Source organism: Schistocerca gregaria, chromosome 7 (assembly GCF_023897955.1).
Source record: "Schistocerca gregaria isolate iqSchGreg1 chromosome 7, iqSchGreg1.2, whole genome shotgun sequence".
NCBI lineage: Eukaryota > Metazoa > Arthropoda > Insecta > Orthoptera > Acrididae > Schistocerca > Schistocerca gregaria.
The window spans coordinates 440,708,308-440,723,260 of record NC_064926.1 but is presented as its reverse complement, the minus strand read 5'-3'; the positions used below and the strand labels follow the sequence as shown (position 1 = coordinate 440,723,260).

General features: G+C 40.1%; 1 protein-coding gene across 1 annotated transcript in view; it reads left to right on the top strand.

Annotated features, from left to right (window-relative positions):
* The window catches only part of LOC126281462 (uncharacterized), a 36,940-nt gene extending 22,534 nt beyond the window's left edge, over positions 1-14,406 (top strand). Inside the window, exon 3 of the transcript XR_007551271.1 lies at positions 14,203-14,406. The gene's annotated coding sequence lies outside the window, so the exon portion shown is untranslated. The remainder of the gene's footprint in view (positions 1-14,202) is intronic.
* The last annotated feature ends 547 nt before the right edge of the window (positions 14,407-14,953 follow it).

The window sequence follows — 14,953 nt, the reverse complement described above, 5'->3', positions numbered from 1 at the left end:
CAGCGCATGCTCCGCTGCAGAGGAAAATTCATTTTTGAAGTATGTGCTGATTTGAAACTTCCTGGAATATTAAAGCTGTATGGCGGATCAGGACTCGAACCCATCACGTAGTTTTCCCTTGGGTTCCTAAACAGCGGAAAGTTTCGATGTAGAGTGAAATATTACATTCTGTAACGTTAAAGGCTGTGGCTAAACTAGTTCTCTGCAACATTCTTTCATCCAGGAATCCGATCCAACAACGTATGCAGGAGAGCCTCTGAAGTTTGGAAAACAGGAAAGAAACACAGGCAGAAGTGTAACTGTGAGGGCATCGTGTCTGTATGCTCAGTCGGCAAAAGCATTACCCACGCAGCGAATCGTTCAGGGTTCGAAGCACGGTCCAGAATATTTGTAGGCTACCAGGAAGTTTCAGATGGCAGGTGAACATATTAGACGGACATATGTTTTGTTTCCGTAGTTTCCTCTCAGTTTTGTATCCAAAGGCCTTATTACCAATTTCAGTGCTCGGTCAGTGGCACAGCTCTCAAGGAAACCTAGCCAGGAGGTTGTATGGGATATTTGAATGTCCTCCAGAAAACGTCTTAAATGGTTAATTATGTCATTTTGTCCTCTTTATATGTCTTTTTCCTCGTGAATTTTTTTAAAATGGAAGTGAAATTCAATCAATTTTAAAGCCCTCTATCAAGCTCCATATAAGTCATGTGACGTCAGTGGCTAGCACTCTGCTCTTACTGTCGTAATGCTCATTCACTGTGATATCTTGTCCTGGAGTGTACGTTTCGAAAAATGGGTTACAAATGTTGTGTAGTACCACATTGTACAAATACATCTATAAAAACTCCGTAAAAATTGTTTTTGAGTGTTCAAAAGAATGAGAAGATGCAAAAACTTTGGTTGCATCTTGGTCGTAGATTTCTGAATGAGATAGCGCTCACTATGTGTATTTATTTCTGTTAGGTTGATTGTCACGTAAGTGAACACTCTATATCTCTATATCGCTTGTAAAGTAACAAGTAGCGTGTTGGACTTTTAATGCAATGTTCGAGCGATCGATCCTCATTTGGAACAATGTTCTTTGTCCCTCCTGTTCTCTTCGTTTAACACAATTGTTTTCTTAAATTTACGTTATTCGTAATACAGTTATGTAAGAGCTTTAAATTCTATGTCGTATTACACTTCTATGTCAGTTTTCTTTTATTCTATCAATTTGAGATGAGTCACAAGGATGGTGTTAAAGAAATGTGTGTCAAATCCTGATAAAGCTCTTAATCTGAAGAATCTGAGAAACCATTTAATAATTTCCGGCCACATTATTCGTCCCAAACAGTTCGTTGAAGACAATAATTTGTCACTTTCAGTTGTCTCCATTGAGCCTGTTGTAAAGTTGTGTGATTTTGACGACAGAAAAATTGAATATTGCTTGAAACCTATGATGAAATTTAATAAGATCTGGATATTACTATAAAATGAAAGTTGGTCCTTCTTAGGCTCTTTAGTGTTTCAGCGGCAGTTAAGAATGCGGTAGAACAACAGATACTTTAAGGTTCTACCGCATCTACTGCATATTTCAAAGACGTAATTTTCCGCTGGTTTAAATTAATGGCGTGGAGAAAAAGAAAATTCCAATGTGTAAAGCTGCTGAAGACAAAAATGATGATGCGCTGCAGCTACACACGAGAGTTATTGCTCTGTCTGAAGATTTGTAAACTGAGAAAAGAGTTACCTAGAGAAGAGTATAGGTCTAGCAAGAGTCGTAGAAATTAACAGTCAGAATTATCTTCTGAATGAAAAAAATCACCCTGGAAAACCTTTTCATCATGGCTGAGCAAATATTTCAGTTCCAGATTCACTCAGTTTTAAGACAATTCTGCAAATTATTGCTGTGTCACAGTACTTCCGCCCCAGTCGCCATATTATGCAGTTTTCATATTTGTTATTTCTGTAGCAAAAAAATCTGAGTTGTTTCTGAAGAACAAAGAAAGCATAAAACCACCAACTTTCGGAAGGTTTCCACTATGAGCTTTCACAAAAGTCATTCCCATTGTTACTTAAAAGTTGCCATCGTGTTTTCCATTACTAAATAGCTACACTTTTTGCAGAAAATGCCCGGAAAAATGCTAGTAACTTCGGCTAAAGCTTCTATAACACAAGTACAGCTTCGTCTTGCACCTAGTCTGTGACGTCACCAGAGCTTCAGCCAGTAACAGAGCGTTGTCGATCACATAGAAACACAATGATTTTCAAGCTTTAACTACATAAGAATAACAGATATTTTGTGTGAATATTGACCGAAAATGCTATTTTAATGTTATAATAACTCAGAATAACAACAATCCAAATCATAATTTTAATGAACCTATTGGTCGCAGTGGCGTTTTTTTCACTTGATTTTTGATGGTGGAAATGGCCGAAGATAAGCAGAAAGAGAAACAACGCAAAAATTTTACTTTTTAAATGTAGTGTGTACGTTATAGAAGAACGTGGAGACCATAGTATTTCATTCATTCACTTCATAAAGGTTACACCATGTTCGAGCGGTCAGTCTACTGTGCCAGTTGATCTCCTCACAGTTTTGGCGTCCGATCTAGATGTTCTCAAAGTCCACGTTTCGAAGTAGCGCTTTTGGATTTTTTCCTGATGTTTTAGTGTCAAATATATTTATGAGAAAGATACTACGATTAAGAGCTGCTCTATGAATTTCAGTTTCCTTTCTGTTGCTTTTATTAGGCTTCGGCCCATTGTTACTTCCTTTAATACGACTAGATTTTGTGTTCTCTCGATCCAGATTGTTCGGGTCGCTTACCGCCAAACACACATTTTTTCCTCCAGTCGTTTTTTCTCTTTTCACCACAATGACCAGCTTTCACATTCACTGAGAGGAGTCAAGACCAATGAATTTGTGAAGCATTTCCGTATTTCTACAGTGGTGTGATTACTTGTAAGGAAGTTTTTTCTCTAGCCGTAAATGCTATTTTTGCTAATGCTCTTCCTCACTTTAAATTTCTTAAATATCTATTTTATCCTGCAGTTGTACTGTCGAGTTGTTGGAATTTCCGGGTCGACAATGAACCTTTACATTCATTTCATGTGTTTAATATTGTTGCTAGCTTCCATTACCTTCTCTTTCTTCTTTTTTTACTCCGCATTTTTTTCTATTTTAATGTCTAGATACCAAATGGAATATTTCGTCCGCTTTCTTTCGTGAACCTACAATTCTCATTATGTCACCATAAAATGTATGCTGAGTATCTTTTTAGTACAGAGCTTAATTAATTTTGTTTCCTCTCTCAGTATAGTTATGGAAGCAAAGATAGCCTTCCTTATTTCTTTCCTGATTTTAGCCTTAGCGCCTATTCCATTTCGTGCTATGATTTTTGTACACTGCATAAAAAATTCTTCCGTCCTTCCAATCCAATGCAGTTACGCTCATAGTGGAAAAAGTAGCTCCACATTCATCCTACTTTTCATTGCTGGTCTTCCTTCGAACAGCATACATAATCCTGTAATTGCGTCTCTTGGTTCTGTACACCTTTTTATAATAACAGACTTGTCTGCTCCAATACAGTGATGTACTTGTTTTTTACTCTTTTTTCCAATACACAGGAATATCTTTCAGGCATGAGATTAAGTAGGTAGTGTCCTGTAATTTTTGGAGTCAACTGCCTATGTTTTTTGGGGGGTATTTATTGTTCTCTTTACGAAACCCACAGTTAAGTTTCCTTTTTCTGTCATTGATGAATTATGTTTGACGGATTTTGCTACACTTATTGTCCTACATTATTCAGAAATGCTGTAGGGATGTAATAAACGACGATTGCTTTGTCTGAAGCGCAACTTGAAAATCATGTTTTGGGACAGGAGGATCCCACTCTTCCCTCACACTGTTATCTTTGTTTAGCATAAAGTTCTTTTCACTTTAGGATGTTTTGTCGCTTTAGAGTTCTTCCATTGCGGATCCTCTTCATCATTATCCAGAAATAATTCTCCATCTTAATTGTGGCTGTTACAGATATTGTCCTTTGTGTACATTTATAAACTCTAACCGTCCAATAATCTCTGTGTGGTCTTGTTGGTGTTCATAGCGTCTGTCTACGTGGGGTGCTAAACACATTGAAACTAGTAAAGGGCAAATCCGAACATGAACTGTGAACGGAAATTGCCAACACAAATAATTAATGGTTAACTGTCTCCTACTAAGTTTCTGTTACTGACTGCCTCAAGTAGCAATATCTCGCAAACCATTTACGTTAGGACATGTTTTCCTCTGAGATTGATCCCTACTACAACATATTGCCCTATATTTGCTTCTTCTCAAAACATCCAGAAATTCGCTACGGCTTGAGGACCAGATAGCGCGAAATGGAAACGAACAGCACGGGAACGAAATCCTGTCGCTGTTAATCCGCTACAGTGGCCAAAGCTTGTATAGTTCTTATGCAGCGCCAACAAACATTTTGCCGTATACCCAGTCTGTTACATATCCCCGCTTTATAAACATAACGCACGAGGCAGCTAATTTAAGAAAACATGCATAGTGCAAATGGCAAATGAAATACGCTACGTTCTCCTTCTTACAACAAGGGGAAGTTTCGAAAGAAATCAGGCACGCCGGCCGGGGTGGTCGAGCGGCTCTAGGCGCTACAGTCTGGAACCGCACGACCGCTACGGTCGCAGGTTCGAATCCTGCCTCGGGCATGGATGTGTGTGATGGCTTTAGGTTAGTTAGGTTTAAGTAATTCTAAGTTCTAGGGGACTGATGATCTCAGCAGTTAAGTCCCATAGTGCTCAGAGCCATTTGAACCAAATCAGACACAAAAAAATTTCCAGATCCCCCACCGACAAGAAAATGTAGCAACATATTTAAGAGGTAATAAGAAATTCACTCTTCTGGATTGAGATTTCACCAGTGTGTGTTGCATGTAATTTACGGTAGTGACGTGGCAAGTGATCTGGCTCGTGATATGGCACCTAGTTTATAACTTCACTTGGAATAACCCAAATCTATGAAAATCCACGCATTAGTCACTGTTGCGCTAGTTACGTCTATGTGATTCCATAATATCTTCGACAGTCGGTTCCTTATGTGACGCAGACACTCGTGAATATCTCGTAATAAAGGATACCAAAGCTGAAATTCTTCCAGAAAATTTTGTAATTTAAGCAACCAGATACGATGCTTCATTAGCGTCATCTTCGGTCCCCTATGCGGAAAACGAATGGAGACATCCAAACAATGGCGCACATAGAATAGCTGCTATACTGTAAATAGCTACTATACCGTATATATTGAACTGGACACCGTGGCCTTCCATTCATTCGGTGAATACACTCCAAACTCACGACAGTAATAGTAGGTTAATGACGACAACTACTGCTACAGCAGGTGTGCGTTTGCATTGTACAGGTCGAATAAACAGAAGTCCACGATATCCATTTCAATATATATAGTACACATTCTATGTGTGCCAATGTTTTTATATCTCAATTTTTCGCATAGGTGCCTGAAGATGACGCTAACAAAGCGTCGAAACTGGTTGCTTAATTAATAAAATGTTTAGGAAGAATGACTGCTGTTGGCCCCGTCTATACATTGTGCCGTTTGTAGAGTTCTATATTTCCGAGCATGATGCACATGGTCCATGTGTGGCAACCGGGCACTGTGGTGGCGTGTTGCTAACATCGGAAGTTAGCCTTTTCTGGTCGAGTACGTTCATGTTAATGAAATGGATTTTTTGCTATCGCTTCGTGTTAATCTTTACTGTGTTTGCTGTGTTTTCGCGGCACATAGAAAATGTTGTAAGAGGACCTGGTGTTTTTCCTACTACTGCTCTCCTACATGAGATATTAAATACCTGAACGTAAACAGATATGTAAGTTTTACACTGAGCATAAATAAGAACGTAAATACTGTACATAAACGCGCTACAAAGAAAATCATTTCAACAGTGAGAAAGTCAGGGTTATTTGACAAGAAAAATAAATGTCGATGTTATTTGGCACTTAGCAAGGAACCATCACACGATCACACGATGGATGAACGATATAGGCGTCATTTACTGCATTCTAGATGGGGTTTGATGTGTTTAGAAGCATATATTTTCTACAACAAGTAAATGTATGTGTTTTGAAATGTTTGGAAGACACTTGTCTTGTTGTCTCAGTTCTTAGGATTGCAGAGAATTCATCACACGACTTTTCACAAGAACATCCACCATAAATTTTGCTGTGCTCATTAACAAACTGTATTATCATTGCTTGATCCTAAATTTTGTTGCTATATTTCGATTTTTTCGTAAAAACCGTAGTCCCTTATGATCTCACTTTCGCCGTTTGGGTGCCAAACCGCACAGCAGACAGCTCTCACAAAACAATCTATTTTGTTGCTGGCCTGTAAACGTAAATGACGTCTAGAAACAGACGAGGCTCGGCAAGAGAATAAAACGCCAGGGGTGCTGAAGTAGACTCACTTTTTTCGAATAGTCAAATGAGACATGGTTGATCATGTAAATGGCGCTTCAGTATGAAGAATGACTGTCAGAGAATACGTTAATGAATCCAAATATTATGACCACTTGCTAAAGAGCCTGTTGGTTCACTATCGGAAAGCAATATAGCAACGTTCTGCGTGGCATGGGTTCGACAAGTCCGTGGAAGTTTTCCAGAGGAATGTGGCATCAGATATCTATGCATAGGTGACGTAATCCCCATAAAAGACGGGCCGGTGGTTTGTGGACGTGGAGCTGGCTCCCGTTAGCGTCAAGATAGCTCCCATCAGGTTCATATCAGGCGAAGTTTTTGGCCAAGACATCAAGGTGAGTTCACTATGTGTTCATTTTAACTGAAGACAATGAAATATCTCGAAAACTACACATCGGACCAAAAGCTTATAATTTCAATTTGTTTGTCTCGGCGGGGGACATCCAATGCTACCACACTCGACCACCCACCCCAGCCAGAGCGCGGGGGGACAACTTTGAAATCTTCAATTTGAACCAGAGTTTTTTTATTGTAGATTACGATTCTACGGCAAAATCTACATTCGTTTCGCCACAGATGGTGCTGTAATAGGAGGAATAGAAATGAGTACACAACCGTAATTTACGACCTGCTACTCAATGGCCCTTGAATATCCAATGGCACGTTGACGCCACCTCCATGCCTTGAGGGTAGGAAAGCCAGTATTTCATAATTGCTAGCTAGAAACACCATTGTCAACGTTGTATTCCTCCGACGTATCACACAGGGGCTAGTCGACGTACATCTGTGGCCGTGGCTAGATGCGAGCGGTACTCTACCTTTCCAGTGAAAGTAAGCATTCAAACGTATTACCGCCAACTTCAACACACTTAGTGATCCGCTTTTCAAATGACAGTATACAGGACAGAATCATATATGCAGGAACGTCTGCACAGGAGTTTCTCGTGCGATCGACCATGTCTTCACGGCCTGCTGGCACTTGCTGGTATATAAAATGACTTATCTCAGTAATATGAATATAGATATATGTCACCAGTTGGTCACGTATTACGATTTGGAGGAAGTTATTGTTCTTTAAGAGTTAAAGTACGACTCTGTTGGCTACTTGGCCGTATCGCGGATAGCTTTGAGCCCAAGTTTTCGTAGCTTTTCATACCTAAGGGACCACTGTTGCAAGTAAATAAGATCAAACAGCAATCTGCTTTTCGTGAGGAAAGGAGATTGCTTGGCACACAAACTTCCTTCAAACTACACGTCCAACTACATTAAATATGGTCAGATAAGTTCAGCACCATAAATTCTGTCGATTGATAGACGGCGATGACAATGAAGTTCACCTCCTTTTCCAAAAATAAGATATTTCTATTCTTTACTTCCAGAAATTTGTTTTACAAAATGTTTGACAACTCTTACACCTACTTTACTCGGTTTTATCACTAAAATATCAATTTTCATTAAATGTAACAATACGTTCTGGGCGACGGCCTAGCAACATGCCCTCTTTCCACAAGATACAGATTACCAGTCCTCTTTTTTTGCAATAAATCATTTTTTTTACTACTATCGTTGTGGGGATTGCGCGCTAAAGAGTTTCTTGCTGTCCAGCTGAGCGCTTCACTTCACATCAAGTTCCTTTTTAATCGCATTTACATTTACGATATTTACATACATTACTGAGCTTCTCAGAATAAAATCAGGCACAAATTAGTTTAAAAAAATGCAGTGAGGCACACACAACATTACAGGTACACGTTATTTTTTAAATATCACCACAGAAAGAAACCCAGATCACAAGACAAATTCCGTTTATACAGAGCTAGATCCGCCTAATACTGATCACAGCCCATAGTGCCAGTCAGCTGTACACTCGAACAGAAGACGTAATCAACCACACTGATCCAACGCGATATGCCAAAGTGTAATGAAAAACATCACGTTACCTCCTGTTGCTGAGCAGACAAAAAGAGAGCAGCGGTGTATGCTTGTGGTTCTCACGTCCTCAATACGAAATTATTACCACATTCATGCAAAGTTCTCTCTCTCTCTCTCTCTCTCTCGCTCTCTCTCTCTCTCTCTCTCTCTCTCTACCTCTCTTTCAGTGAATGTTTTTGTAGTGATCCTCATTACTAATTCATACCAATGTCACGCTTTCTATCCACAGTAGTGTCAAAACAGAATATGCCAGACAACTTCTACCGACCACTTCCTGCCCAGCACTGTCTGCATGCTCTCAACCGCAACAACTACAACACTCTAGCTGACTGCTACACCAGCCAACTGCCACTTCCTTGTTACGAGAGCTAGCCTGCCCAAGTAAGGCGACTATATCCTCGCTATTCATTGGCTGAGTCCAACTCGCTTTAAAGACGACGGACAAAGATTTAAGTCAGCCAATATAGCAGATAAAAAGCGGAAGTTGACCAATGTGACTGACTGACTGAAGTAGACAATTTTCTACTTTCATGTTCCTCGAGCCACTGTAAGGTTCTCGCCATGCGAGACGAACATTTATCCTGCTGGAAGATCCCATTGGCCTCGTGGAAGACACAAAGCATGAAGGGATCAGTTGATCCTCCATAATCTTCACGTAATCCACAGCAGTTGTGGTGCCTTCGATTACTATCACAGTTCCCACGGCAGTACATGTAAATGTCTCCCATAAGATAATTCTGCCCCCACCAGCCTACGTCCGTGGCACTGTGCACGTATCGAGAAGCCTTTCACCTGGATGGCGGTGTACCCTGCGGGTTTTCAAATACCTACACACCCTCCGACTCAACGTTGCAGCATTAAAAGTTTTGACTTGTTTCGTTGTCTAGGGGCTGGGATACGTAGTTGCCGCATTACAGGCCAAGCACTGCTGTGTATACAGTATACAATTTGAATATACACATGAATCGAATGATCGAAGTTTCCTATCACTCGGCAATTGCGAATTATGAATGTAACATATAAATTTATAAATTAAAGATTGCAATTAAATAAAATCTGCAGGTACTATCTTAACGACTTTAAATGATGAGTACGATAGTAGAAATACTTTTGAGAATGCGGTATATTTCTGCAAAACACTTATTGGTGTCGATGGTCCAGCAAATATATAAATTATAAGTTGAAAAACAGAGAAACAATAGATTCCTACTGCACGTAATTAGTTACAAAGGACAACAAATCTCGCGAGATAGTCACTTCTGAACGCACACTACGTCTTCACTGCAGAAGCCACGGAAATCACACAAGAGCACAGGTCGGTACTCCGAAATATTTCTATCTTCCGCGACCACGCGCAGACTGCTCCACTGTCCAAGTCTTTCCGCCGACTGTGCTTCAGTCGCGCTGTACAGTCAGCGTCCAGCACTCACTCCCGTGTCATGTGCATTCCTGTCCAGAATTGCATGTGTCCTTCTCTCCCGATCTCGCTTCCATCCAGTCTCCCCATTCGCGAACTCTATGATTGGCTAGAGCGCTCGCGCCATGTCTTCAATCCAACGTACACTCACAAACATATTTAAACACATACGAAATACTGGAGTTACATTTAAATAACTTGAAATTAAATAAATATTCCTACGGATTCACCATAAACACTCTCTAACACACATACATAAACAAATTAAACCAATATATATCAAAGGAATAGAACAAAAGGTAGGCCAGTAACCTAATGTCTCTGTGATTTCTAAAACATAGTGAATATTTAGCCAATTTCTTCATGAATGGTATATGTCGTATATAAACAAAAACATAGATGAATAAATATATTTATAAGTATGGTGCTACCGTTTTTTCGTGTAATTGTGGAGTACTTACGGCCTGACGCGATCGATAGTAATCGGCCACTTTGACCTCTAATAACTCATGTACTATTCAACTTACATGCCTGTATTCATACCAATTTAAGTTTACACTAATAGCTTTCTAAAGACCCGGCGATCAACAAAACCGGATGAAGAGTTTATATTTTGGATATTCGTTGCTGCGTGTTACTTGTATAATTTGCAGTCAGATACTAAACTTTAAACTAATAAAGATATTGAAAATCTAGTTACACCATCAGAATCGTCGTGCAAATAATGGTAATGTACATGTTTCTTTTTTAGGTATCATGATTGCTCTGGCTACTATTAATTTCTATATGAACTGTGAAACGTCTGCCATTAAGGTTGCACAAAGTCCGCCACCTTTGGCACTCCCGGCATAGACATCTCCTTCATCGACACAAAGCACCGTCCTCGTCACAGACTCACCATGGAATTCCCAGCCAGGCGGCTGGACTCCTCTTGCTTCGGCCAGCGTCTGGCACCACGTGGTAGGCCTGCCGAGCTTCCCTCGCCCGCCAAGCGGCCCGTGCAGTCACTGCTTCCTCCGAACTTAGAATATTTTCAGGGCGCCACGACTCGTCCGTTACCTCACAACCCCGAAACAACCATCGACCTAGTGCAATAGAAACGTGATTCAGCCGACCACGTGAAACGTTTCCATTGATCCATCTCGATGATGCCGTGAAAACTGCAGTGGTTATCGATGATGTCGTCGGGTCAATATGGTAACACGCAGGGGTCATCTGCAACGAAACCACATGTTCAAGAATGTCCGCTGAAACACTTTTGCCTGTAACAACACTCTCCTCTTTAAACGGACCTGCCACAAATCCTGTTTTACAGGACGTGCAGACCTGCGACCTCCACGGTTTTTGAGAGACGTGGACGTCCAACAGCTTGTTGCCTACTAGTGGTTTCTCCTTCCTTCAACCTCTTTTCACATATGCTCGCGACAGTAGCGCCGACCAGTTTTACCGTTTCCGAGATACGCATTCGCAGGCGACAGGGCATAACAAGCTCCCTGTCTGTTCATTTCTGTGGTTTCCACAAAGCGTTATTGGATATATACAATTAGTAATTAAAGTTCCAAGCTTTCTATTACTGTTAGATTACCTGGTACATACAGCATCATCGTTCATACTCGTACTCTCCAGCTTAATGCACTTCCAATTAAAGGGTGCTGGCCAGTTCTTAAAAATTTCATCGTGATTGCACATCCACTGATGAATAAAGGTCCCTTTCAGATTGCCTCATCCGATACTGCTCTCGGCCATAGTAGTTCACGTTACTCCTGCGTGTTCTCTGATTTTATCTACCCTTGTCCCATTACACTGTCGTTTAGGTCTTCCTTATCTCTTGCAATCGGGCAAAGAACTTCCAATCTATCTACCAACCGTTCTCGTGTCCCCATGTCCGCTCACCTCATTTAATTCACGTCATAACTACGTCTTCCACTCTCGTCTCTTACCTAATCTATTTTTATTCCTGTCTCACCTAGTAATTCTCGATTACCATTCCTTCGTTGCCCACTGATGAAGCCTCAATTTTTTGTGATTTTTCAGTTTCTCCCAGCTTATTACTTGCTGAAACAGTCCACGGGTGTATTGCCGGTCCATAGTGTCCAACAGGCACAATATTTCGGCGATCAGACATGTCGCCATCGTCAGGTGCGCTGATGAACTTGTTTCTTGTTAAAAATTATTGTCTCACGGCCATTAAGCGAAAGTTAATCATCTTACAATTTCTGAATATCAAAAGCTTACTTTTGACAATTCTTTACCAAAAGCCCTCCATTCCGCTTTTACTCTGCTATTTAGCGATCCAGGGGTTGCTTTCATCTCCCTTAAATACAAAAAGGTAACCAAGACGTTTTATGAGTTTCGTCTACATCTACATGGCTGCTGTGCTATTCACCCGTAAGTGTTTGGCAGAGGATTCAAAAAACTCTTTCAGACTACTTCTGAACCGTTCCACACTCAAATAGCACGTGGAAACTGTGAACACCTTAATCTCTCTGTGCGATATACGAAGATAGTAACTGTTCTCGAAAGAACAGATACCATTGATGACCGTGCAGCTTCTCTAGAACAAATGACGATTAATTGAAACCCTCAGCTGCCGACAGGAGCTGTTGATATACCTCGACGGGGACAGCTTAAAATGTGTGCTTCGACCGGGACTCGAACCCGTGACCTCCTGCTTATATGGGAGACACTGTATCCATCTGAGCCACCGAGGACATTGATGAATAGCGCCACTGCAGGGACTTATCCCTTGCACGCTTCAACAACACCTGTCAGCAGCTGAGGGTTTCAATTAATTATCATTTATTCTAGAGAAGCTGCAGGTTATCAATGGTTTCTGTTCTTTCGAGAATAGTTACTATCTTCACATATATAGTTAAAGGTTTCCCAGCCTTTGACCTTCGTGGGAATCGTCACCTTAGTGTGCGCGAGTAATGAGTGGATGGGCAAATATCTATTAGGTACATTACGTATGTAGATTGTGGACACTTTGATATGTGGGTCTCACGGGAATGTGAATCTCACATTTCGAAAAAATTGTAATCTAGTTAGTTACTGCACATTTCCAAATTTTGACAAGAAATGTTTATGGTTTTCAATAAATTCTTTTAGCAGATTACATAAAAATTTAATACTAAAACTTAAGTCTCAGTAGCATATGTCACTTTCCCATATGAATGTCGTATTCAATGCTGAGAGTTAAAGTCACCCACAACGAAAAAATTGTATTTTTTTTAAATTTTTTTTTGTAGTGCCCATGAAATCAGTAGTACACATTATTGAATGAGCGTTGATATTTCTAAGACTGTCCTAAAAGGTATTTTCAAATTCTGGACTCTGCTTGCACATCAGTACCTCTTCAAAAAGTATGCTGTTAATATAATTCAAAAACAATTACGGAATCTTGTTTTTCTAATTTTTTTCGCGTGGTAATAACCTCCTTGGCATTGCTAGGCTTAACCACTGCACCACCTGTTTGTGGCCATACAAAGGGATTCATGTGTTGAGAACGTGGCTGTTACAGACTGAGCGATCCAGTCTTGTTTGCATAAACCTCGTAGTCACCTTATCGTGTTGTTTGTTGGGGCTTCGTATCGAGTGTGTCAAACCAGAGGCCATATTTTTGCTGTAATGTGCTCTGCTACAACATAACAGCGCCTGCTGACATAATGCTTACACGCGGCTCAGACTGCACGCTGCAGCTGTTGCCGCCAAACCGCCACGACAATGGAATTCCCGTGTATGTGTATCTTGTAGCAGCTGTCTTCATATTTTATCAAAGCGATGCGCCTGGCCTTATCGCCTCCATTATCACACAAAGTCCGACGTTACTGTAACTTACACTTTCCTTTCGCATAAGCAGTTAGCTAGCTAAGTCGTCTCGCTAGGAATGATACGTTTCACAGGCCTACTAGGGGTTCTGCTGAGAAAAAGGACGAGAAGTGGCAGAAGAAGGGAGGCAGGATTAAAAGTTATCAGTTCAATGGACGGCAAGGTCATTAGAGGCGAAACACAAGCTCAATTGGGCAACGGTATGGAAGAAATCCAACCTTGGACATTTTAAAGGAAGCATCTCAAGCGATTCAGTAAGCCGCACTATACCTTAATGATATTTTGCAGTCTTTGTCGTCCCAGATCGAATTCACTCTTAACAACATCGCCCTTATGGAATCCGACCCTTGAAATGAATCCCTATAAACTGCAGTGGTATAGAGCTATCATCTAAAACATTGTGGCTTAAGATTGGTCATAGGTAATTCGCAAATTTATGGTAATCTCTAGTTCCAACAGTTCAGTTTTCGCGCGTGTGAATGGCTTTGAATTCAGACATCTTGATGCCCTACAATTTTCATTATTACAGTTTTTTCCTTTTCACACAGGTCAAAACTTACTACAGAGAGAAAATGAGTGACGCTACGCCAAGTATTGAGTTCGATAGATGGCATTTCATCACAAAGGACAGCATTTTATAACAGCGTCTCAATGTGTCTAGTCAACAAGCAGTACCCATTGGCAGTTATGAAACTATCTATAACGTTGCTCTTACAAATAGTATCTCAGTAACAATAAATGATAATTCTCAATCTTTCTCTTTATTTGTTATTTAGCAACAACAAAAATCGTGTTTATAGCATTTCTGGAATTACCATTGCTTTCAGTAGACACATTGAGAACCTTAACTGTTATATGTACTTACCTACAAGGTTTATAGCATTGAAATAGTGTATATAGACACTCCAGTCATATAAGAACACATGGTAAAAACAACACTGTTTCTGAAGATACGTTTCATATTTCGTTGATTAACTTATTTTGCTCACTACTTTTCCACTTAAGTATTACATTATAATTCACAAATTGTATAATCACCGGTCTTTTGGATCAGATACAGAAAAAGGATAGGGTTAAAATTTTTCAGAAGCAATATCCATATTACATAAATATAAAATCTATATTCACGCAATAGGAAGTTATGAACATACTCTCGTTGTGCACCACGTATATTACTTAAATTTACAGGACATTGTTATTAAAATGTATTGTGGAAGAAATTAAAAAATCAAACAACAGCGTTAAATACATATAGGACTTAATAAGTCTGGATTACAAAACCACTGCAGAAGATCATAT